This window comes from Protopterus annectens, chromosome 13.part0 (genome assembly GCF_019279795.1).
Source record: "Protopterus annectens isolate FY-2018-M chromosome 13.part0, PAN1.0, whole genome shotgun sequence".
In the NCBI taxonomy this organism is placed as follows: Eukaryota; Metazoa; Chordata; order Ceratodontiformes; family Protopteridae; genus Protopterus; species Protopterus annectens.
In genome coordinates, this window is record NC_056747.1 from 1,020,368,635 (window position 1) to 1,020,393,796 (window position 25,162).

General features: G+C 41.7%; 1 protein-coding gene across 1 annotated transcript in view; it reads right to left on the reverse strand.

Moving 5' to 3' along the window:
- Positions 1 to 25,162, reverse strand: part of CASC3 (CASC3 exon junction complex subunit) — a 1,214,789-nt gene that overhangs the window by 1,155,062 nt on the left and 34,565 nt on the right. The window lies entirely within an intron of this gene.

A 25,162-nucleotide genomic window follows, 5' to 3' on the forward strand; every position in this document is an offset into this window, starting at 1 on the left:
ATATCCAATGCACACACCTCTCAAACTCTTACAGCAAGAATTTGGGCAAAGCCTAAAATAATGGGCAGCAAATGCCCAAAAATAGGGACAGATTTTAGACACTGGTCTTGTAAAAGTTAGAAAGTTGCTAGAATGACAGGTTTTATATTAGCATGAATTTTATGAAGGATATAAAGTCTGAAATTCAAATGTGTATCATTATTTAATGAATTCATTCCTCAGCGATTTAACAAAAAAAAAAAAAAATCAAGTTTTATGAGAAAAAGACCATAATTATGAGGCAAAAATCTGGACAGTTGAGAACTACGAATGCGCATCTCTGCCATCAAATAACCCAACACATACAGTGTAGGTGTGTAAGTCTAGCTCCCCAGGAAGGGGCAAGGCTGATGTTATCAAACACTGTAACCCTTCAGGTTATATACTACCACTTTGTTACACTGCTAGATTACAGGCATCCAGATTCACTTTTATCAATGCATCTCCTACAAAACCCCATCTCCGCTAACCAGCATACAGACTGCAATCTTTCTGAAGCATAAAAGTACTTATGCAAACAATAAGCAAAACTTTTCAACCGAAAATATTTTTACCATATGTAGACAGTGTGCATCACTCTGCACATCTGGAATCAAAGTTGTTGGGACTAATTCAGCCTCAACTCAACTATACTCTTAATGACATCAATGCCTTAAAGGTGTACATACCAGCTCTCTTCTACTAGGTGATCACCCCCATTAATAGACTATCAGGCTCACCAATAGGTCCTTTCTTCTTTTCACACTCCTATCCACTGTATTTCACCTTACACATCACTCCTCTACAGTTTAACTGTTCTTTTCAAAGTCAAACTTTAGTTTACTCCTACTCCCACAACAGTACCCCCTTGATCCAACTGCTCTCAATGTTTCAGCTTAGTGATTTTCATCTCAGTTCATCTACATCTCCTCTTGAACAATCCTCCTTAAGAAACGCAATGGGGACCAGCTCATCATCCCATAACATTTTTACTTGGCAACTATCCCAGATATCTGAAAAACTAAGGTGTTGTCCATGTATCCCTCCCAGCAGCGGTAGTACTTCCTTCCATCTTGTCCAGCAGTATCCAAATGGCAGAAATATAAAAGTTTTTAAATTGTTGTGCACATTAATAAAAAGTTAGGCAAAACTAATATGCCCTGGCGCCTGGGCAACACTACTTTGAACCAGGCTATCCTGCCAGATTTCCCTTTCCAAAGTCTACAACTAGACAAAACTATTTAATCAGACACCATCAGTGTAATGACAGGAAGGCCTGCCAAGCAAGTAATACTAGTGGACGGACAAACATTTATATGACTTACACTTTTCTATTCAAGAACAAGCTGTAATATTTTCCATTTTTTAAAATGTTTAATTTTTATACAAGATCTGACCAAGTGTTAACTAGGATTAAACAAAAAAGAAAGGCAGCACCTCGGGAGCGTGAATGTTTATTAAAGAGACCAGACCGGTTTCAGCTTGTTGCTTTAATCAGTGGTACATCATAAGTGTTAACTAGGTCATCTACTAGTAGAGAAAGCCCAATATCCAATTATTTTAATTTCTGATGCTTCCAAAAATAAAGATAATCCCTTATAAGGCCTTCAGAGACTTTAAAGTATAGCATCATGCAAAAGTGAACAATATAAATTGTCAGAGTGAAAGGAAATCTTGTGTGTTTATAATGTTCTTGTGCAGTCTTGTTTTGTTAATTGTATTATTTGTCAATTGTCGGTAGCGTTGTCACTTCACAGTAAGACGCTGTCCGGTTCAATTCTCAGCTAGAGCATCTTCTGTGTGGAGACATGCGTGAATGGGCGTACCTTCGTTGAAGGTTGTGCGTCAGGGCTGGTAACGCGGCACGTAAAAATCAACTACCAATCATTAGAGGACCAGAGTTCCGCTGTGGCGACCCCTAACCAGGAAAAGCCGAAAGACACAACAACAACAAATGTATTTGTCAACTGTATTTTTGTTTTGATGGAAACCCTGCCTGAAAAGTATTTTCTGATAAATGTCATTTAAACCATGACATCATTAGGGTGTCTTACGTGCAGAATCTGCAAGTTCTTCCCCCTACGTTTGCATGGGTTTTTCAGGCGGTTCCACTTCCCTCCTATGTTCCAAAGATATACGGTAGGTGGACTGGGCATGTTAAACTGACTGAGGTGTGTGTGGTAAGGCCACTGTTGATGTAACACCCCAATCTCATGTGTAAAAAATGGCAAAAAGGGGGGGGGGGGTGATGATGGATGGATCATGGTAGGTCATCTCCAACACGGCCAAAAATATAGAGCATAACAGAGGACACAGACGAGGGTGTGACTGGCAGTAATGAGCTTTCCTTTTTTTGGTTACAGCTTGATGTTGTTACTACTAATCCCTACTACTATGATCAGTGCTGACACTGGAAAGTAACCAAACTCTCAAAACAATGAGGAAGATGCAGACATTTGGCCTCCTGCGTCACACAGCAAAATTTTGTCATTTAGACATCATGACTGGTATGCTGAATCTGATACAATTTCACTATTAGTACACAAACTACTACGGCTGTATTATAGCATTTATTTGTCAGACTGTTGGACAGCATTACTTTAAGTGGACAGATTCCAAAAAGCGATGCTCTCAATGCAAGTCTGCCACAATTCCATAAGACTTGCCCTCCGTTTAAGTGACTTACTTTGGTACAAGGCCTACTCATAAATGAGCTTACACCTGGGGCCAATTCCAAAAGAGTTGCTCTCAGTGTAAGTGGTCACTTACACTGGCGTGCAAGTCTTTTGGAATCGGGCATCAAATGTTAGGAAATGCAATTCTGCATTTTGGAGCCCATACATATAATCAGCATCTTTAAATAAAAGTCAATCCTGGTATGGTCAACTGCTGTAAAGGTAGTGCATTCTTCTCCCTTCATGTTCCAAATTGCTTTCTTATTGTGACATCCATGGGATACTACAGCAATAACCCACACCTGGGTGAGGGTAATGCTGGATTTACCCACGGTTGGTGTGGTTTGGTCACGAGGGCGAAGCCCGAGTGGCCAAACAAAGACAACCGTGGGTAAATCCAGCATTACCCACACCTAGGCATGGGTTACTGCTATTATACAATGACATTATTTAAGAAAAAAAAATTACTTTTCTTAAATAATGGCATTGTATAATGCCTTCTTGCTGCCCTTCCGCAGCTGTCTGGTATTCTGCGGCAGTTCTGATGTACTGCGCATGTGTATACTTACGCAGTACATCAGAGCTGTGGGCAAAAGCAACGGAGAAAGCAAGATCTCCATTGCTTTTTACAACCTGTCTTGCTATGTTAAATGAGTTTAACATAGCGAGACAGCTTTGAAAAAACGCAACGGAGACTCTCCGTTGCGTTTTTTAAAGCTGTCTCGCTATGTTAAGCCCATTTAACATAGCCAGACAGTTTTGAAAAAAGCAACGGAGAAAGCAAGATCTCCATTGCTTTTTAAAGTGTGTCACTATGTTAAATGGGTTTAACATAGCGAGACAGCTTTAAAAAAAGCAACGGAGATGCTCCGTTCCTTTTTTTAAAGCTGTCTCGCTATGTTAAACTCGTAGCGAGAGAGGTTGTAAAAAGCAACGGACATCTTGCGTTCCCCGTTGCTGTAAAAAAAAAAAAAAAAAAAAGATACTAATGGAAAACGTCCAGGCGACCAGACCTTTTTCCATTACTATAACTCTGATTTACAACGTGCACGCTGACCAATCAACGTGCACATTTTGGAATATTAATGGGGGGTCGTTGTACAATGTGGCTCAGTTAATCTAACTGGTTTAACAGACAGTTATGATGGACAGTGTAATAATTTTTCAAGTGGGCCTAACAATGATATGGTGCTACAGTTGCTGTAAATTCATAGTAATGTACTTTGACCACAGTAGTAGTGAACACGTGCAAATTAATACAGTTTTGATAAACAGGCTAATGTGAAACCCTACAAGTTAGCTAGTGAACACTGCAAAGTGTTACGCTGGTACTGAAGGACAATGATATGTACATTAGCTTTATGACCTTTAGTTAGTCTGTGTAATGAGTAGGACCTCCAGTCATAGCCATCAATGAAAGGGGAGTTTAAATGAAAAGTTATACTAAAGCATTGAAATCAACTTTAAAACAAGCATAGAAAACTTGGCAGATGTACTGTTGTACTGATGGTCAGCAAAGAAAATACAGTTTATGCAGGCAACATATCATGGTAGATGTTTAAAGAGTTCACCATTACATGTACAGATACCCTTCTCACATCCCCTCTAGGGGTATTCACTTCACTCTTTACCTTATGGTCAGGGTGGGGTATTTCTTAATTTCTTTCCTTTCCCCAACCAAAAATATCCTGTGCTCTCATAAAAATCATCCTGCATAACGGCTCATGCAAAGGGCAGATATATGCCATGCTGGGGGCAGGGTCCCAAACTTTAGTAGGCTGGACAGACGGACTGGACCATTGCGGCAGAAGTCTCAGATGTTAAGAACATTGCAACAGTGATCTAATGAAGAAAATCTAAGTAAACCATGTAAAAGTGAAAAATACAGTTTAGCAAGCACTATGGTCAAAATTCCCGCTTATATATTAACTGAAACCTTCATTTAAGATCAGCTCATGCATATACAATACTAAACTTTGTGAAGTTCTCAAAGTGCGATCCTTAAACTCTTATGCGTTCTACCATAAACATTACATCCATCTGTTTTTCATTATCTGATTTCTGTAGTACTTACTCTGCAATTACATGGAAGAGATGAACACAACAATAATCATTATTAATTAAAAAGGGACAACAGTAATGTTTGTCTGTACAGTGAGTCTGCTCTTCCTCTTTCTTCCTTCCCTTACTGTCATTCTGACAGCTGTCCCAGTGCCCCACATCCTATTCTAGGTCTACTGGAACTCCAATTCACCTCCCCGGTCCAATGCCCAAACTCAAGCCTAGGTTAGTGAGGAACCTAAGAGTGACCTATCTACTTTTCCCACCCCCCCTTCCCTTAAATTGTCAAAAAATGTCCAAGGGCAACTCCCCTTTCTGGATCAAAACTCCTCTAAAGGTGATATCAACAAATGCCCCCTCCCAGATGGGTACACCTATCCCTCCCTGTTGTTCAGTCAGTCCCCCAAACTGCTAATCGAACAAAGGGTGCCTGATCAGTAGTCAGGGCTTTATCCCTCTGCACCACTGGAGTGGTGTCTCTGCTCCTCAACTTATTCTGTGATCATAAGTAGGAATTATATGAAAGCACCATTTTTTTTGTGAATTTACAATGCAAAAAAAAATGTGTAGGTTTGTAAATACTTCTTAGGATTTCTTTGAATAAAGTCATACAACAACAAAGTGCATTATGGATACACTGTACCGCAACAACACTCATAACTGGTTCAAATAAAGTGCCTAAATCCACATAGAGTATAATGACCATTAATCACAGTGCTGCATTGAAGATAACCTGTTATCCACTTTTGTGGAAAATGTGCGTCACTACCATGTGAACCTGGAATAAGAAAAATTTCCATCAATAATAGTACATCGGTAATATACGACAATCAAGTACATTTATTTTTGCAGAGTGAATCTATATACATGGTGTGGGAGTAGAATCCACAGTCTTCTGCACCAAAGGCAAATATGCTACTAACATTGCTTTCAAATTCTACATCATAAACAGTGACTGACATTTGTTAAACAAAACCATTAGTTGCACATTGAAAACAGACTTGGCATGAGCAACAGTAAACCCTCTTTTCGCTCGAAACTCACAATTCCATGAAAATGCACTGAAACTCACAATCCCTTGAAAGTGCACTGAAACTCACAATCCCTTGAAAGTGCACTGAAACAATTTCCTGAAAATGCAATTAAACTCAACCTCACAATTCCATCAGCAGTCTGGTAGTTGGTGTAGAGGATTCAGGCTCTTGCCTCCTGTAACCAAGTTATAGGGTGATGCCTGATCAAGTTAAATGACTAACCTGCCCCCCCCCCCCCCACCAACTAGAGCACTACATACCATACCTCTCAACGTCTTAGCACAAGTCGCCTGGACAAAGCATAAAATAATGGGGGGGGGGGGGGACAAAAGCCCCAACATAGGGCCACATTAAAAATATTGTTCTTATACACTTAGAAAGTTGCTAGAACAGCAGCATTTGTCTTAGCATGCATTTTCCGAAGGAAATGAAAACCTGAAACTCGAGTGTAGGACATTATTTAGTTATTTCAATCCTCAGTGATTATCCGGAAAACCACACATTTTATGATGAACTGGCCAAAAATAGGAGGCAAAAATCTGGCCAGCTGAGAGGTATGCATACCTCTCAAAAAAGAAGTTATGTTCTTACCATAACGTTCCATGTGAGTTGTTCATCTCGCCTTTGTTCTTACACATGGTTTCGGAGCCGATCCCTCGGCTCCAAGTCGGCCACATTCCAAGCTCTGCATCTAAGAGAAACTCGAGGCACAGTCCCTATCCCATGATCCTCTCCTGCTAACCCTCAGATCTAGTTTGCTATGAAAACCAGACAACAGAAGACATAACCGCCTACACATGCATACGTATCAATAAACATATACACATATATACACAAAAATGTAAGGACAGATATACGCATATATATTATACATGTCTGAATATGAGCGCATACATAGAGACAGGCAGTCCAAGGGGACCATGAGAAAAGACAACCAGCCACCAGTCGGACCTGTTCTTCCAGAACACAGAGGGGGAAGGAGGGCGGGAATTTAAGAACAAAGGCGAGATGAACAACTCACATGGAACGTTATGGTAAGAACATAACTTCTTTATATGAAGTTGTTCGATCTCGCCATTTGTTCTTACACACGGGTAGCGTCCCCTAGCACCCTAAACCCTGGGTGGCTCACAGGAGAACATTCCTGAGAACAGTGGAACCAAAGGAAGCCCTGTCCCTGGAGGCCCTGTCCACTTTGTAAGGAGTAATAAAGGTATGAGGTTTGGCCCAGGTAGCCGCTGCACAAATGGTATCTATTGGTAAGTGAGCAGCATGGGCTAAGGAAGTAGAAACAGCTCTAGTAAAATGAGCTTTAGCTTTGAGCAGAATAGACTGACTGGAAGATGAATAAACAAAGTTTATGCAGTCCAAAAGCCATTTGGATAACGTGATTTTTGTTACTGCAAGTCCTTTCTTATTATCTGCATGAAAAACAAAAAGTTGATCCGATTTCCTGAATTCTTTTGTTCTGTCCAGATAAAATCTAAGCTCTCTGTGCACGTCCAATTTGTGTAACATGTATTCCAATTTATTGGTATGGTGCCTGAAAAAAGTGGGAAGTTCTATGGACTGATTAAGATTAGATTCTGAGCAGACTTTCGGTAGAAAGGACGGATTAGTACGTAAAGTGACCCTCTCCGGGTGAAAGATCAGATATGGGGGTTTAACTGACAGTGCCTGCAGCTCTGAGACTCTGCGAGCTGAAGTGATTGCAACAAGAAACAGGGTTTTCCAGGAAAGATATTTAAGTGGGTATGATGAAGCTGGTTCAAAGGGTGATAACATGAGTTGGGATAGCATCAGATTTAAATTCCAAGGAAAAACCGGACTTCGAATAGGTGGTCAGAGATAGGTTCCCTTCATGAAAGCTCTACAAAGTCTAGGAGACATAATTATAGCGCCCCTTTCACCCACATGAAAATAAGATATGGCAGCCAGCTGTACCCTTATGGTGGATGTTGAAGCCCCCTGATGAAAAAGAGTAGATAGAAAATCTAGAACCTTATGACTAGGAGCAACCAAGGGATCTATACCTTGTTTGGAAGCCCAACACAAGAAACGTTTCCACTTGCTCTTGTACAATTTTCTAGTGGAGGTTTTGTGGGAAGAAATCAAAATATGTTGTACTGCTGGAGACAAAAGATCTGACCTGGCTAAGCTGGGAAGTGGAGCAGCCATGCTGTCAATTTGAGGGACGAAAGGGAGGGGTGAAGAACTCCTGACGAGTGGGTCAGAAGGTCTAGCACTGGATCCAGAGTCCAAGGTTCCTCTATTTGGTGAGCTTGGAGGAAGGGGAACCAAATTTGTCGAGGCCAGAATGGTGCTATCAAGATGATCATCCTTTCCAGACCTTTGGCTTTCTACAGAAATTTCGAGATTAGTGGAACAGGAGGGAAGGCATATAGGAGACCCGGGGGCCAATCGTGTACAAGTGCGTCCCTGGGGGCGCTCCCCAGAGGGGGAAGTAGAGCGAAATAGCTTCTGCATTTTGTATTCAAGGGGGATGCGAAAAGGTCACAGCAAGGCTGGCCACATCTGCGGAATATCCTTTCCGCTACTTGATTTTTGAGGGACCACTCGTGAGGCAACAGAATGGCTCTGCTCAATCTGTCCGCTATTATGTTGGACGTCCCCGGGATGTGCGTTGCTATGAGAAAGCTTCCAGTGGACACATCCCATTGCCAGATTCTCAGGGCCTCTCTGCACAGGGGGTAAGACCTGGTTCCTCCCTGTTTGTTTACGTACCAGACCACTGACATGTCTGTCTGAATTGCAACTGTTCCTGGAGGTAAGTAATCGTGAAAGTGTTGCAACCCAGGAACACTGCTCTCAACTCCAGGACATTGATGTGCAGTTTGTACTCCATTTTCGACCACTCGCCTTGAACTGTTCTTCCCTGAAAAAGTCCCCCCCACCCCATCAGGGAAGCGTCCGTGGTCACTGTGGCTATGGGGGGGGGACGAATGAGCGGCCTATCATAAGCTCGTGGCTGTTCATCCACCATCGAAGATCCCGCTTGCAAGACTCCGTGAGCAGGATGTTGTGCGACAATGGTAGCCGTTGGTAAGACCACTGTGCGAAGAGTAGCCACTGGAGGATCCTCATGTGCATTCTCCCTAGGGGGACCGCGATAAGGGTAGCTGCCATCATGCCTAAAACTTTCAAGACCGGTGTAGCGGGGACTCTCTTGTTTTGTAGAAGAATAGAAATCTGTTCTCTCAAGGCTGACACTCTTGTTTGGGGAAGCCTGATCAGAGTTAAGGTAGTGTCCAATTCCGCTCCTATGAATGATGTATGCTGTGAGGGCGACAAGGCAGATTTTTCGAAGTTCAGCGTTATGCCTAAACGGGAACAGAGATTGATTGTACAGTCCCTGGCTTGCAATAGGTGATGCCTGGTGGTGGCGGTAAGGAGCCAGTCGTCCAAGTATGGAAACACCCGGAATCCTAGTCATCTCAGGTGGGACGCCACTACTGCCATGCACTTGGTGAACACCCTGGGGGCTGAGGTGAGGCCAAAAGGCAGAGCTCGAAACTGAAAATGACTGGCTCCCAGCCAGAAGCGCAGGTGATCTCTGGATGGCCTGGCCATTTTTATGTGGTAGTACGCATCCTTGAGATCTATAGAGCACATCCAATCGTTCGTTTGAAGAAATGGAAGGATCGACTGTAGCGTGACCATCCGGAATTTCTCCTTCTTCACAAAGGTACTGAGTTTGCTGAGGTCCAGTATCAGCCTCCAGTCCCATGATTTCTTTGGAACTAAAAAGAACCTGGAGTAAGTTCCGGATCCTATTTGGTCCGCCGGGACTGGCTGGATTTTTTCTAACAGCCTTTGTATTTCTATGGCTGCCTGATCCTGGAGAGTGGGTGGAACATCTGGGAATCTTTTTTGGTTGGGAGGATTGTCTAAGAGAGGGATGTTGTATCCTCTGGTTATTATGCTTTTTACCCAGGAATCTGAAGTGAGATTTAGCCAGGCCTCTGATTATAAAGCCAAGCGACTCCCTGACTGCCTCCAGAGTAGGACAGCCGGGCCTCCCCTCAGGAGTGCTGGAAGGGCTTCCCAGGGACACTATCCCCGTCGCCCTGGTTGTGCGGACCTCCTCTGCTGCCTGGGTGGTGTCTTCCATTCCTTCCCCCTTCTCTGCCTCTGGAGGGGGTTTCACTAGGTGTGGATTGGAAAGCTCCCAGAGTCTTCCGGAACCACATTTTTCCACCTCTTTGCCCTTTGGGGTATGGTCTAGAAGGGGTGGAAAAACGGACCCCTACAGCAGACAGGGTCTCTCCTTCTTGCTCACACCTAGTGAGCGTCTCCTTCACTTTGGGCCCAAACAAGGAGGAGCCATCAAAAGGGGCATTAACAAAGGAAGACTTGAAGGCTTCCGCAAAGGAGCATAGGCGCATCCAGGATTGTCTCCTCAGAGCGATCGCTGAAGCTGCAGCCCTACTCGATCCTTCGGCTGCATACGAAATGAGCTGCATGGATGAGTTAACGATGGGTATTGAGATGTGCTGTCACCTTGTCTGAGACAGCAGCATCTGTGGTACCCTGTAGAGTATCTCCCAATTCCTTGAGGAGATCTCTTTGAAGACGGGTAAAATGAGTGTGGTAGTTCGGCGATCGCATGGAAAAAGTCGCTGAACTAAAAATGCACTTCCCGTACCTGTCCATCGTCCTAGAGTCTTTGTTAGGAGGATGAACAGAGGAAGATGCTTCAGACATTTCTTTCTTGGTGGCCGCCGCCACCACCATAGCATCAACTGGGACTCCCTTGGTGAGATCCGCTTTATCTTGGGGGGCAGTGATGTACTTATTGGGCCTCAGAGGGGCTGGTTCCAAAGTGTCAGGGGACTCCCACGCCCTTCGAACTATTAAATCTATCAACTCAAAGGGCGGAGTTACCCAGGAGGTGGAAGGTTGAGCCCCAAAAGCCTTCAGCAACACCAGATTGTCCTCAGTGGGGGCAAATGACTGCCAGTCACCCCTCTGAGAATTTGCAGGATGTCGGCAAATGAGACATCCTCAGAGGAGGACCGTGGGGACCCCTCTGACTCATCCAAGTCGGTGTCCGATGTCAGTGATTCCTGTGGGGAATCAAGGTGCCTCCTCTTGTACAATCTCTTCCTCGGGACTTCATCAGAGGGGACATCTGGTGAAGCTTCCAAGGAGCAGGGTTCACCCTCTGGGGCTGACTGAGGCTTTGGGTCTCTACGCTTGGTGGGGACCGGTGGTGCAGACAGAACACGGACCTTTTGGGGAGGGAGAAGAGGAATCTGAAGATGTGAACGTCTTACCAGACAAAACTTTCCTCATGGCCTCGAAGGCACCGAAGCCCCGGGCCGAGGACTCCACCGGTTCCGAAGAAGACGGTAGCCACCCCGGGCCCGGAACCACGCGCTCCGATCCAGAGGACGGAGCTGAACTAATCTGCGCCGAGGCACCGAGGGGAAGAGTCAGAACCGAAACTTCGGTTCAACTCTCCCCCCCGGAACCGAGGAGAGACTGTCGGCTCAGAGACCCCTCGATGGGTACAGAGGGTGTCGAGGTCAGTGGAGCCGAAAGCACTAAAGAAGGCTTCGGCTCCGGGGGATCAACAATCATCAGATCCTCGACTACCGGCTCCGATGGGTCTCGAAGGAGGATCTATGGATAGAACAGGAATGGTTTCAAGTTTTGAAACCAATTGGGACAAAAACGCAATTAGTTTGGATAAGGCTGTGTTCTCCATCAGCTTCTGCACCACTCGATCCACATCGGTGTCTGACAGTGCTCTGGAAGAACGGGTCGAAGGGGTCACTGAGCGAAGGATCGATGAAGGGAGCACCTCTGACACCGGCTCCAAGACCTGGACCTCGCCCTGAGGCAGCAGCTCGGTGCTTGGCTCCAAGGTCTGTGGAGCCGGCGACCGAATCTTAACAGAGGTACTCGGAGCAGATGACCTGGGCTCTGATACATTCGAAGACTTCGACCCCTTTGAAGACTTTGATGACTGGTCTGCCTTCTCTAATGTCTCCTGAAACTCCGGCTTCAGGAGACCCCTCTCAGTCAGGTTCCTGCGTCTTTCCATCATCACTCTGCCACTAAACGAGTGGCAGATGGAGCAGTCCTCCTGAAGATGGAGAGGGCCTAGACAGTAGACGCAGGAAACGTGGTTATCTGTTATGGACATTTTCTGTCCACAGTGGCAACTTTTAAAACCAGACTTGGCTTACACACACACACACACACACACACACACACACACACACACACACACACACACACCATAAATAACAGAAAAATCTGACAGAGCCCTGACAGAAAGATATTGGCCTAAGGCCTAGGAGCAGCCGCTCCCACAAATTCTTAAACACTATTCAAAACACTATTTTAAATGACACGCGCGCACACACACACACACACACACACACACACACACACACTACTAACTAATACTAAGAAAAAGCTCTAATTATTTTTAACTTTTTAGAAATTTTTTATATAGAAAAAAAGATACTGGCCCGAGCTCTCACTCGACGATGAGACCTGTTGCAGCGGCAAACTAGATAGTACAGTTTTGTACCTACCATAAATGTAGATGTCCGATAGGTATGCATCTGCAGTCCTAACATATGGGTTGTCCTGCCTCAGGCAGCCCTTCGGTCGGCCGGATTCCAAAGTCTGGGTCTGGCCTCGGATGATGTCGCACTTCACCCGACGTCATACCTGCTGGGGTATAAAGGCATCAGCCGACGCCATTTTCCTCAGTGTTTCTTGCCCCAGATGCCAGGTGCCCTCTAGGAAGGCTAAATTTGGATAAATGCAAATAATTCCAAACAGTAGAAAGCAAACAATATATATATATATACATATATACATACAAACAAATACACCATAATAGATTCCCCCAGCTAGCTAAAAGAGGGGTAAGTACCCTAGGAATACCACAGAGGGGAAGGAGGGTGGGTAATCCTGACTGCAGATGCATACCTATCGGACATCTACATTTATGGTAGGTACAAAACTGTACTATGTCCTTCAAGGATGCATCTGCAGTCCTAACATATGGGTAGAATACCATAGCCAAACTGGGGGAGGAGGCACCAAGATAAAGATGGTGTAGTTAAGATCCCTTGCAAAACAGCAGTTGCAAAACCTGCTCGGGATCTGGAGTATAAAGGAAGATTATAATGCTTGGCAAATGTATGCACGGAGCTCCAAGTAGCAGCTTCTAAAATGTCTTTGGTAGCCACTCCTCGTAGGAAAGCTGTAGTGGTGGCTGTAGCTCTTGTGGAGTGAGGCCTGATATTTTCAGGAGTTGTCTTTCCATGAAAAGAGTAGCAGAATCTAATGCAATTTCCTATCCATTTTGAGATTGTCTGTTTTGAAATTGCTTTTCCTTGCACTCCTGCTGCATATGCTACCAGAAACTGGTCAGTTTTTCTGTTGGTCTTAGTTCTGTCCAGATAGTAGCGTAATTGTCTGTGCACATCCAAGGTATGTAGTAGTCTTTCCCCCGTTCTGAGGGCTGGGGAAGAATGTAGGTAAATGAATCGCTTGGTTCAATGATACCCTGGAGACCACTTTTGGCATAAAAGTAGGATTAGTTCTCAGAGACACTCTATCCTGATGGAAGATAAGGAAAGGCTGTACTGCCATTTTCTTTTCCTGGTACAAATCTGGCCTGTAGTTGAATGTTGAGATTCAGGGCCAAATTCCACAGGTCCATTGCCATCCGGCATAGAGGATATGAGTGTGTACCTCCCTGTTTGTTGATGTACCACATGACTGTGGTATTGTCCGTCCTTATCAGCAGGTGACCTTGTTGAAGGAAAGGTCTGAATGCCTGAATTGCATGTTTCACTGCCAGCATCTCCTTTAGATTTATGTGTAGATTCAGCTGGTCTTGGGTCCATAGGCCTTGTATACACTTGTCCTCTATGTGTGCCCCCCAGCCTAGGTCGGAGGCGTCCGTGGTAATGGTCTGGCTTGGATGTGGTTTGTGGAAAGGCAATCCTTTGTTCATCTGACAGGCCTGAGCCCACCACAAGAATTCTTTTTTCAGGCATGGAATTATTGGAATCTGGGCTTCTAGACTGTGCTTGTGTTGAGACCATACATTCCTTAGGTACCATTGCAACTTTCTCATATGCAGCCTGGCATGCGGGAGCAATATTATGCAGGATGCCATGTAACCCAGGGCTTGCAGGACTTTTCTTGCAGTAAGCTGAGTTTGTGTTGTTAATGTCATGAAATAGACCGGTAGTTGCTTTTGTTTTTCTTCTGTGAGAAAAGCCATCTGAGTTGTTGTGTCCAGTTCTGCACCCAAAAATGTTATCCTTTGGGATGGTACTAGTCTTGACTTTTGAATGTTGACTGTGTATCCCAAGGCTTGCAACAGTTGTATAACATTTTCCAAATCTTTTGTTAATTTTGTCTTGTCGTCCGCTTGTATTAGGCGGACGTCCAGGTATGGGTAAATTTAAATTCCCTGAAGCCTGCAATGAGCAATTACTGATGCCAGGCATTTCGTAAATACTCTGGGCGCAGTGGATAAGCCAAAGGGCAATGCTGAGAATTGATAATGCTCTGATCCTGCAAGAAATCTGAGGTGTCTTCTGCAATCTGGTCGTATAGGGGGACGTGCAGGTATGCCTCCTTGAGATCTAGAGTCACCAGCCAAGACTCCTTGCCCAGCATGGGAAGAAGGTGCTGGAGGGTCAGCATTTTGAATTTTTGAATTCTGGAACAATGAGGTATGTGTTCAGTGCGGACAAGTCGAGAATAGGTCTCCATTGATTTTCTTTTCTTGGTACAAGGAAAAGCCTGGAGTAAAATCCTTGGCCTTGTTCCATAGGTGGTACCTTTTCTATAGCTCTCATGCTTAGTAAGTTGTTGATTTGCTTTTGAGCCTCTGTTTTTTGGCTTGGTGGAAGGTTTGGCATCCCTCTCTTTTTTGGTAGAGTGTGGAAGTGAAACCTGTAGCCCCTGTCTATTGTTTGTAAAGTGGAAAACCTTAAAAACATATCTACATATAGAGCTATTTTTTTTTCCTGTGGAAGAAAAGCTCTTTGAACAGAGGTGTCTACTGGCACACCAGAAACACAATCTTGTGTGAAGGAGTCAAAATAGGACTAGAGAATGTTCTCTTGGAGTTCCAGGTTGTTTAGAAGATCTCTCACGCAAGTGAGAGACTCGAGACATTTTGAAAAAAGAGTTTGCAAAGATAAGCAAGTTGTCTAAATATGGAAAAATGTGGATACCTTGTAGTCTGCAATGATCTATAACTACAGCTATACACAAGACACAGTGCAGTGAACAGTCCAATGGGTAAAGCATAACACTGATAATGTGATCCAGAAACAAAACAACCATAAGAAACACTAAAAACCTGGATGAACAAGGATGTGATGAGCATCTTTTAGAGCTAATGTTACCAGGAAACTTGAATGTGGAAGAAGAGGTACCAGGTCACAAAGTTACAACATTTTGAACTTGGGCACCATCACAAACAGGCTCAAGAAAGCGGGGGGGGGGGGCCTTAAACAGTCATTCTGATTTGGAATGTCCTTGGTTTTGGGAAGGTTTCAGAATTTTTTGGAACCCCGTTCTCATTCCTTAAAAATCTGTTTACTTAGATTTTGTTGAGACTGGTTACGGAATCCCTTAGAAAATTTGAAACAGGAGGTCTGAGATTCTCTGCATCACCTTACCCCTTTCATCACACTTTTTGATCACCTCTCAGTTGAAGGGCCATACACTAAACCGCTATCCAAAAGGAAAACTTAAAATATTTTTTTTCTTCTTTGTTTTTTTAACTCAAAATTATTAACATAATTTGAGAGGTTCTGAGAACACAGCCAGGCAAACCTCCTCGAAACAGTGTCAGTGGCCACAGACCTGGAGGAAGCATCAACTGAGGCATACACACACTGTACGTATGTGTATGCAAGTAGTTACTTGTACAATAGAAGTAACTAAATTTAAAGCAGATTTTTTTCTCACAAGAAACTGAAGAAAAAAAAAAAAAGTCACACTTTCACTATTAGTCAGAACAAACTAACATGAGCCTGACAATTCAAAAGTCAGGAAGTCAAAGTTGCAGCAGTTTACACTTTTTTCCCATACTTATCAATAATTTTCCCATCCTGATCAGAAAGAGTATAATTTGAATTAACTAAAGGTTTAGCTGCAGTAGGATTAACTAAAGCTACGGCTGCTGGATCAGGTTTAGGATGAGTGTATAAAAACTTAAAAAAGACTAAGGAATTTTATACATAGTATTTACTTTTTTTTTTAGCAGCAGTTGGCAGACTACCAAGAAAATTGCAGGCAGTAGTAACACATACTCCAAAGTTGACAGAAGTGGAAGAATGCAGGAAGGTTCTGAAGATTCCTTCTGTAACAGCTCACAGTATTTTCTGAGGAACTGAAAAACCCCAGTGTTCTCCCACTGAAAAAACTGGCACATCCTGGAAATCATCTCAGAGAAAGAGAATCCCACAACAGGGAGAATCAGAAACAGAGCTTTCCTCTGTGTCTGAACAGAAAACTGAAGAGAAAAAAAAAAACCTCAGTCCACTTTTCTGTCCACATTCGTACTCTTCAATCTCTCTTCAGGAAAGCAGGAATCTCGGTTTCTTTTCTTTTACCAGAAACCACCGTACAAGACGGATCAATAGCCTGAATTAAACTCTGAACCTGACCTAGTAAACCAGGATCAGATGCATGTTTAGTTGTCGGTTTCTTTTGACAGGGAAAAAAAAACACAGGCAAACAGTGTTATTAATGGAAACATCAGCAGCAGCTTCACTAGCAATGGGTACAACATTCTGACCAAACAAGAAAGTCTCACCTGTTCCCTCTCCCAGGGCCGACAAAATTGTTTTCACTTGCCCACTGAGTGGACTCCCAAACAGCCACAGAGAATGTGTCGAACCCCAAGTCAACAGTGACTCTAGGTGCTACATCAGAGGGTCCCAGGGTAAATGAGGAGGGGTCCAAGACCACCACCTATGTCCACAGCAGTCTCGCCCACCTACAGCTGAGGTAAACTGCTAGCCTGCTGTGGTGAAAAAGGCTGCTTGCTTAACTTTTCCTTTTTGTGGCTGGAAGGACAGACCATGGGAACTGTAGTTTGTTCCATGGTCGAGTTGAAAATGGTGCCTCTTTCCAGGGAAAAACAAGCATCAAAAGCAGGTAAAATATACAGCCTTTAAAAGTCACAATTTCACACAAAAATACAGTAAAAACACTTGGCCAGCTCCAAAAAGTAAAATAAATACAATTTCCCCACAGGAAAAAAATTGTTTTCAATCACTTTAAATTGAGTGGAAAAAAGTGTGCTCCAATTTATAAGTACAGTTAAGTCTCATGACAGTCCATTAAGACATGGATTCCTAGCTTAAACATAGCTTTCCTTTAAAAAAAGTAAAAAAAGAACAATTTGTTAATGTGGATAGTTTTTCTCCAAAAGGGAATTTGTATGCCAAGCAAAAGAGCAGCACAAGCATACAGTCCATCCTCAAAAACCTGCAGGAAATTTTGAGCACTCTCTCAACAGCAGGAAAGTTCTGAAAGACTTTGCGTCCAAACCTGTTTTTAATCAGCTCAGCTCAGGCTAAACAGTTTGGGTGTGTGAAAGGTGCCCTGAAGCTTTGGAAGCTGGTTGGCTATTATATCCGGGTCTATGTTAAATGAACGAACGATCATAATGTTGAGTACAACATACTCGGCATACTATGATCGTAAGTTCAAAACCTCGAAACCTTAAAAGCCTGAAACAAACAAAAATCGAAAGATTTTGTTTGTCCCACACCGTCCCTACACTAACATACAAAACACACACACAACCAATGCATACAAACCCCTACACACTCACAGCATTCAAACACACCACACCCCCTTAACTAAACAAGTGATTGCCGGGAAATTGCCCTTTCCCCAATGTACAGCAATCTCTGAGTTGGTATATTAAACAAAGCAGCCTCTTACCTAGCCATTCCGAACAGTGTAGCGTGTCTATGTCACACGCTACACTGACTAGGATGGCAGACCAAAACATTTCGGAGCTCCATATTTCGGCATTTGGAGTCTCCAATTACATGAACAATCGATCAAAAATTGTCGAGTATGTTGTACTTGCCATTTTGACCGTTCGTTCATGTAATATAGACCCTTATATCCTTGGTAGCATGTAACCCATACAGCTAAGTCTGCTGCAGCAGTGATCAATTTGATAATCATCATCTACAGTTATGATACTCTGCTAAGTTGTAAACCTTTATCCACTACTTCTCCAGAGACTGAGAAGACTGATCCTCCCTTGTCCACTAAGGGCTAATAAACAGCCACAGAGGATGTGACTAACTCTTGGTCCTTTAATGGCTGTAGGTGGTACAACAGAGGAACCAAACAAGAGTGCTCCAAGGAACCCAGTCTGGCCACAGCACAGTCACTCTCCAGCAGCTGACTCAGCACAGTGATTGAGCTGGATAACTCCTAAGAAATATACTTGTAGACAAAGTAAGGAGCCGTTACATGGTTCAGCCGAAAAAAAAAATACCAGCAAGGCAGACAGCACAGCCTGAGTGAACTGGTTAAGTAAGTGACCATCTGAGTCAACTTCTGAGATAAACACTGTTGAAAGACATCCTTCAGAAAACATACTATTCTGCCCTAAACACAATTATTCTACACAGCAATGTAAGAGGAAAAAAGATTCAAAAAGCATTTACACACTTTTCATTTTTTTTCCTCAGAAGGAAACTTATGTGCTCAACCTTGAAGGAATTCTAGCTGACCATACTCCAGAAAGTCTGCAGAGGGAGTGCAGACTAGGGAAAGAGTGAGGAGAAATACAGTGGCAGTATACAGTTTAAAAGGACTACCACTGGTGACCTGTTTCAGAAACTAATTAGAGCTACCTCCTGGTCTGGAGAAGAAGCAAACATTTAAAGAAAGAGCACACAAACCTACGACAGTTCAACTATTTATTCCAGACAAGTAAGTGCTTTCACGTCTTATAGACGCTTCATCAGACTTTAATAAACCAACATAAAACCACCTATTTATAGGTGCATCAATTAAACTCTAATTGAATTAAACACACATCATAATTTAAAGGTATATGAAAGTATCCAAATAAAAACTTCTATAAAAACTTATTAAATTCATAAATATATATAAAAAGTATATATAAAGTTGTTGTTGTGTCTTTCGGCTTTTCCCGGTTAGGGGTCGCCACAGCGGAACTCCGGTCCGCTAATGATTGGTAGTTGATTTTTACGTGCCGAGTTACCAGCCCTGACGCACAACCTTCAACGAAGGTACGCCCATTCACGCACGTCTCCACGCAGAAGACGCTCTAGCTGAGAATTGAGCCGGACAGCGTCTTACTGTGAGGCGACAACGCTACCGCAGCACCACCATGGGTTATAGAAATATATATATATATATATATATATATATATATATATATATATATATATATATATATAAAATATATCCATTTAAAATATACAATTCAAAACAAAGTCAATTTTTCAGAGATCTCTCAGATAAAAAATGGTTTTAGCACTATTTTGTCATTCAGGCCATATCCCTTATCAGTCTGCATCCTAAGGATCCATTTGATTTCACACTGTTCTGTGTGCGCCCTAAGGTTACCTAACCTGCATGTCCTAGAAACTAATTCAAGTACTAAAAAAGAAAATCTATGAGTGGTGTTATTCTGCAGGATACGTCTTCCCAGCGCATTCCCTTCATCATCTCTATTCATTGCATAAATATGTTCTCTAACCCTGTCTCTTAGGGTACGATTTGTCATTCCGGTATAAAAACTTGGGCATTTCATGCAGTAAGCTAGATAAATATCTCTAGTCTTACAATCTGCATAATGCTTAAAAACATATCTACATTGAGTAGAAGGATGTATGAATTCATTCTTATTACACACATACTGACACCGATTACATCCCCTACATGCAAATGTGCCTTGCCGTTTAGATTCAAACCTTTTTGGTAAACCCATGTTGGCATTGTAGCATGTGTTATTTGTTATTTAACTTCCTATTATTAGATTATTTAATATACATAAAAATAGTTAAACAATTAAACTAATAACTATTCATCTTCGAGTATTAAGATATGGCCTAAGTGAAACATACAGATTAAGACCTGGAGGATGGTGCCCCTTCAATCTAAAAATCCATTTCAATTCCTTTAATTCTAGGAGATTAAAATAATCTCCACCTCTAGCATTCGGTTCTATGATTTGTAGCACCCTGAACACAAAAGAATGGTCCGGAAAAAGCCAAACATGCTTAGCTAATGCATTCAATTCATTATTCTTCTTGATGTCATACTGGTGATTATATATTCTGTTTTTAAGCTTCCTCTTTGTTAAACCTATATAAAATGCTGAGCATTGTTCACAGGTAGCTAAATAGATCAAACCTGAGCTATCACATGTAGCTTGAAATCTAGGTTTGAATGAAAAGTTCATCTCAGGATGTATAAACACTTGTTCTTTAGTGATGAACTTAGAGTAACTGCAATGGTTACAAGGGTAGGTACCTAATCTGTTTCCAAATATTTGTTTTGCAATGCTCGGCCTATCACATAGAAGTCTTTTTAGATTCTTATTGTTTCTGTACGTGAAATGAGGTGTTTTGCCTACCAGTTGTAGAGTATATTCATCAATCATTAACAATTTTCAATTATTAGTGATTATTCTCCTAATATTAGGACTATCATTGGTATATGTTGTTACAAAGCTTAATTTTCCTAAAACATTACAGGGCTTTGGCACTGGACAAAGCTTTCTCTATGGCTTCAAAAACCTTACAACCCCATTCCAAAGACTACCTCCGCTCCAACAAAATGGAAAGTAGACTCCGAGCAGGAGGGACAGGTTCCAAAGCAGACATGGGAGCTGAGCTCACATGAGCCGAAGCACCGAGAGGGTCGGTTCCAAAGAAAAACCAGGGTGACTAGCCCTCTCAGAGTCGACCGGAGAGCATTGGCTCCCAGACCCCTCTGGTCCAGACTGGGCCGATGAGGATAGAGTTAATGGTTCCGAGGAAGCATGAAGAATTCTCAGAACTGAAGGTTCCAGCACTAAAGGATCTGAAGCATTAGACTCAGAGATAAAAGGAGTCTGAGGAGGAGCAGTAGCCTGAAGATGGGACAGCTCCGAAATCTTTGGGTCCGGAGGAGCTAAAATTTTAGCCAGCACCAGGTCATAGAGCAGCCTCTTCACCACCTGCTCGACATCCTCATCAGAAAGTGTCCTGGAGAATTGGGTGGAGACAGATGGATATCTCCTTTCCAAAATAGGAGACCTCAAGCTCGGTTAAAACCGGTTCCAAAATAGGAGTGTGTCTGGTCAGAGAATGTTGTCTCGGCACCGAAGAAACAGACGGCACCGATACTGAAGAAGCAGAATCGGAGCAACAACTCTTCAGCTCCGCTTTAGATATCTTTGATGGTTCCGAAGCTGGAATCGATGGAGACTTCCTTTTGTGAGTCTTGGGGCTGTTTGACCTTGTTCCAGCTGTTCTTAAAAGGAACTAGCCATAAGACCCCTATTAGTTTCCTTTTCCTTTCATTAAGAACCCTAGTACTGAAAGCATGACAGAAAGTTCAGGGTTCTTGTAAAGGAGCCTCTAAAAAAAAAGACAGTACACACAGCTGGTGCGACAGTCAGTCAATAACATTTTTTTTAGAGCATTTGTTGCATTTTTTAAGCCAGAAGGGCAGTGCTCTTTATGTTCTCTGTTCTTATCGACATATTTCTATAAAGCAGGAATAATATAACAACAAAAGGCAATAGAAGTAAAGAAGAAAGATATACATTTTATATATATATATATATATATATATATATATATATAAATAAAATCTATTTTAAAAAAATAAATAAAGAGGACTAGCACTCAGAGGAAAGGCCCTCTAATTTAAATGGGCAACTACGGCTCTCTAACTAAAACAGGCCATACAATCCTTAATAAAAGGGGACAGTGGAGCAAGCACTCACTACAATCACTCAGACAAAAGATGAACTAATTAAAGAGAAAAAGTGAAGAAATACAGTGAAAAATAATGAATATTAAAACATTCTACTTAGCCAACGAGCCATTAAGGAGACAACCTCGAAGCTTTCGCAGCAAACGAGATCTGGGTAATTGCAGTGAGGCACCATGGGATAGGGGATAGCCTCGAGCCAGTAAAAGCTCTCAAGCTTTAGTATTGGCAGAGTCAGAGCAGAGGATCAGCTACTAACCCATCCAGCAAGAATTACAGCGAGATAGAACTACATAACAACATGTGTTTTTGGAGTCTAAAGAGCTGGCAGACTTTAAAATTTCCCTACAGGGTATACTGTCAATACAGGACGAGCGAATGAGTGCAACTAAGAAAATTATTTTTCTGATCTGGGTTACAGGACCTGAACTGCCTAATTAAGGTAAGGCCTTGTTGAGTTTAATTCTGGTGGCTGCAAAAAAAAAAAAAAAAAAAAAAAAAAAAAGGTGGTTACTAGAAAATGGAAATCAAAATCCGAAACTATACTTGAAGTAGTGACTATTTTAACAGAGATAAAGAACAGAAAGTGGGATATTTATAAAAAGATAGGAGTAAATTGTGTCGTTTTTGGAACAATACATGCAGAAAAATGTTTTAGAGGAATGATCTGTAAGAGAAGGCAGGAATTCAATAATTTATTTAATACTACTTATATTATTTCAGGAATCTCAGTAGTTTTTGACTTATTAGAACCTGCTACACTTGATAGGAAACCACGTCAGGTACACAACATAACTAGTTGTAAAGAAAGACAAAAAAAAGTCTTCCCAGTCCCACAATTTCTAGATGATGCAACTGGAGATCCATAAAAAAAATGCGTGCAGATTCATACTCAGTTACCCTTAGTGTGTTTTAAGTAAGTAATGACAAGTGCACAATATTTTACACAATTAAGCAAATCACTTGGGATAGATTTCCAAAAATGTTTTACAAGGACAAAAATCAAATTACAATACCTCTGTTTCAATACTGTAACTACCATTGCAAATTATGCAAATGCGAATTAGCAACCATGGAATAGCACAAATCAGGAAGTTTGAAACACCACGTACACCCTATCCATATGCCCAAGGATGTTCTTGATAACGGCCATGCTTTTATTCCATTGAACCCACAAATCAATACTTATATCAATGTAACACCTTATGATGTTTCACTGACGGAATCTTGAGTAATGAACCTATAATTCCAAAAAGTCCTACTTACAAATGTGAGTTTTTAGAAAGGGTTTTGCAAGTTTACAAGATCTGGTAAAACAGGGTCATTCATAGCCCAAAAGGCAAGACAAAGATCTCCATATAGGACTCTATACAAAAGACAGAAAAAGTAAAAGACTGTTTTAATCTTCAGTAAATTCTCAGTTAACCAGCATCCATGGGGATTGTTAGATGCTGGATAACTGTAGTTTCTGGTTGCTTGACTGTTACTATTACAAATACGCCTGATTAATACTGTAATCTATACTATTTGCTTGGGGAGAAAGTGAATTTATTCCCCATCTTCCTTTTTAAAACTCAAACTCTAAAAATGTAAGGTACGTTTCTGCTGGGGGGAAAAAGTACAACACATGAAAACTGTACTGTATTTCTTCGATTTTTTTTTTTTTTGCCAGTTGCATGAGATGCCGGTTGCTTCCGGTTAACCGGGATAGTTGAGAGTCTAAACCTTTAATTCTCTTAGTTGGCGTTGTACAAACCTTCTCTCTACCCTGGTTTTACCACCAACAGCCTTCCATCAGATGAGCTCCATTGATTTAATGGGAGTTAGCATACGAAGGCTGGCTGTTCGCCCTCGTGACCAAATAAAGCTTAAACATGGCTAAATCCAGCATTACAAAAAAAACACTTCACCAAAGCAGCTTGAAAAATGTTACCAAAAAAAAAAAAAAATTCAGCATTAACCACACCCAGCCGTGGGTTACTGCCATTATACAATGGTGTTTTTTTTTGTTGTTTTTTTTGTATTCGCCCACTTTTTCTGACAGAAACTGGTCCCAGATTTTAGTTCAAGTTTGTTTGTTTTACTTTAGTGGTTTTGTGATAGGTTTAGGTTATTGTACACTGGTTTAGGTCACTGTAAACTGTCTGTATGTATGTATGTGTTATTTTATGTAAAACAAGCAAGATTTTTGGACTGTCCAATCAGCATGCTCATTTTGGAATAGTAATCTGTACTGTTTTACTAGATGTGTTTATTTTACGTTTGAAAGGGTAAATAATTGGTAGTTATCAGTGGTAAAACTTATGGGTTGTTTTGCTTATTTGGGCTGTAACTGTTTTTACTTTATCTACATTAACACATGTCTGTGGAGTATGCTTTCTACTGTTCTTTCTGTAATTGTGCTAGTTCTTTATAAATGAAAAACTTGTATCAAATCTTTCATGTAAATGCACACCTTTATCTATAGTGCTTAATCAAGGAAAGCAGTTTAAAAAAAAAAAATAGTCGGTCAACACTAAACAAAACAGAATGCGAACAGATGTCAAGTGTCTAGTAATTGTAAAGGTCTAAGGAAGTAAACTTGGATGGCTATGGTGGTATAACTAGGAAAATTCATGCACTGGTTACTTCAGCATTAATTTATCTGATTAATAATTTTTCTCTTGTAGTTTTATTTTTATACTGCTGTCTTTGAACTTCTTGACTTGATTAGTTTTAGATTTAGAACTTGCACATAAGCTATTATGTCATCTGCGATCTTCTACATACAAGAGTAATCACATATGTTTTTTCCCCTGTAATTGATTGTGGCTGACATAGTAGCTTAGCTGGTATTCAGTGCAGATGCAAAGTTTTCGATACTGTGAGGAGAAATTCCAGCTGCCAGATGATACCTTAGTGTGGCCAGACTTTTTCCTGTTGGTTTACTGTGGATTTACAACAGGCACACTGGTTGGATTAACCAGTGTGCATGTTTTTTGCCTATCACAATCTTCCACTGTATAAATATCAATATATACATTTTACTATTGTGCAAAGACTCCCTTCAACAAATAAAGAACCCTCAGCACTAATTCATATTACATTATCAGTTCTAGGACCTGCCACAAAAAAGTTGCCTGTACACATACATTTGAGTTCTTTTCTTCTGTATCTTTGATCAATTAGTTTAGTTTAATTTTAAGTGACCAAAGTCTCTTGGCAGAGCACAAAATTTAAGGGACTCGTTAAGCCACACATACAAAAAAAAAATGCCTGTATACACAAGTTTTTCATTCCTTTCTTCTATAGCTTTAAGCAATTAAGTTCACTTAAATTTTACGGAACCAAGTTCTCAGGGCAGTACAAAATGCCACTCCAGGGGGA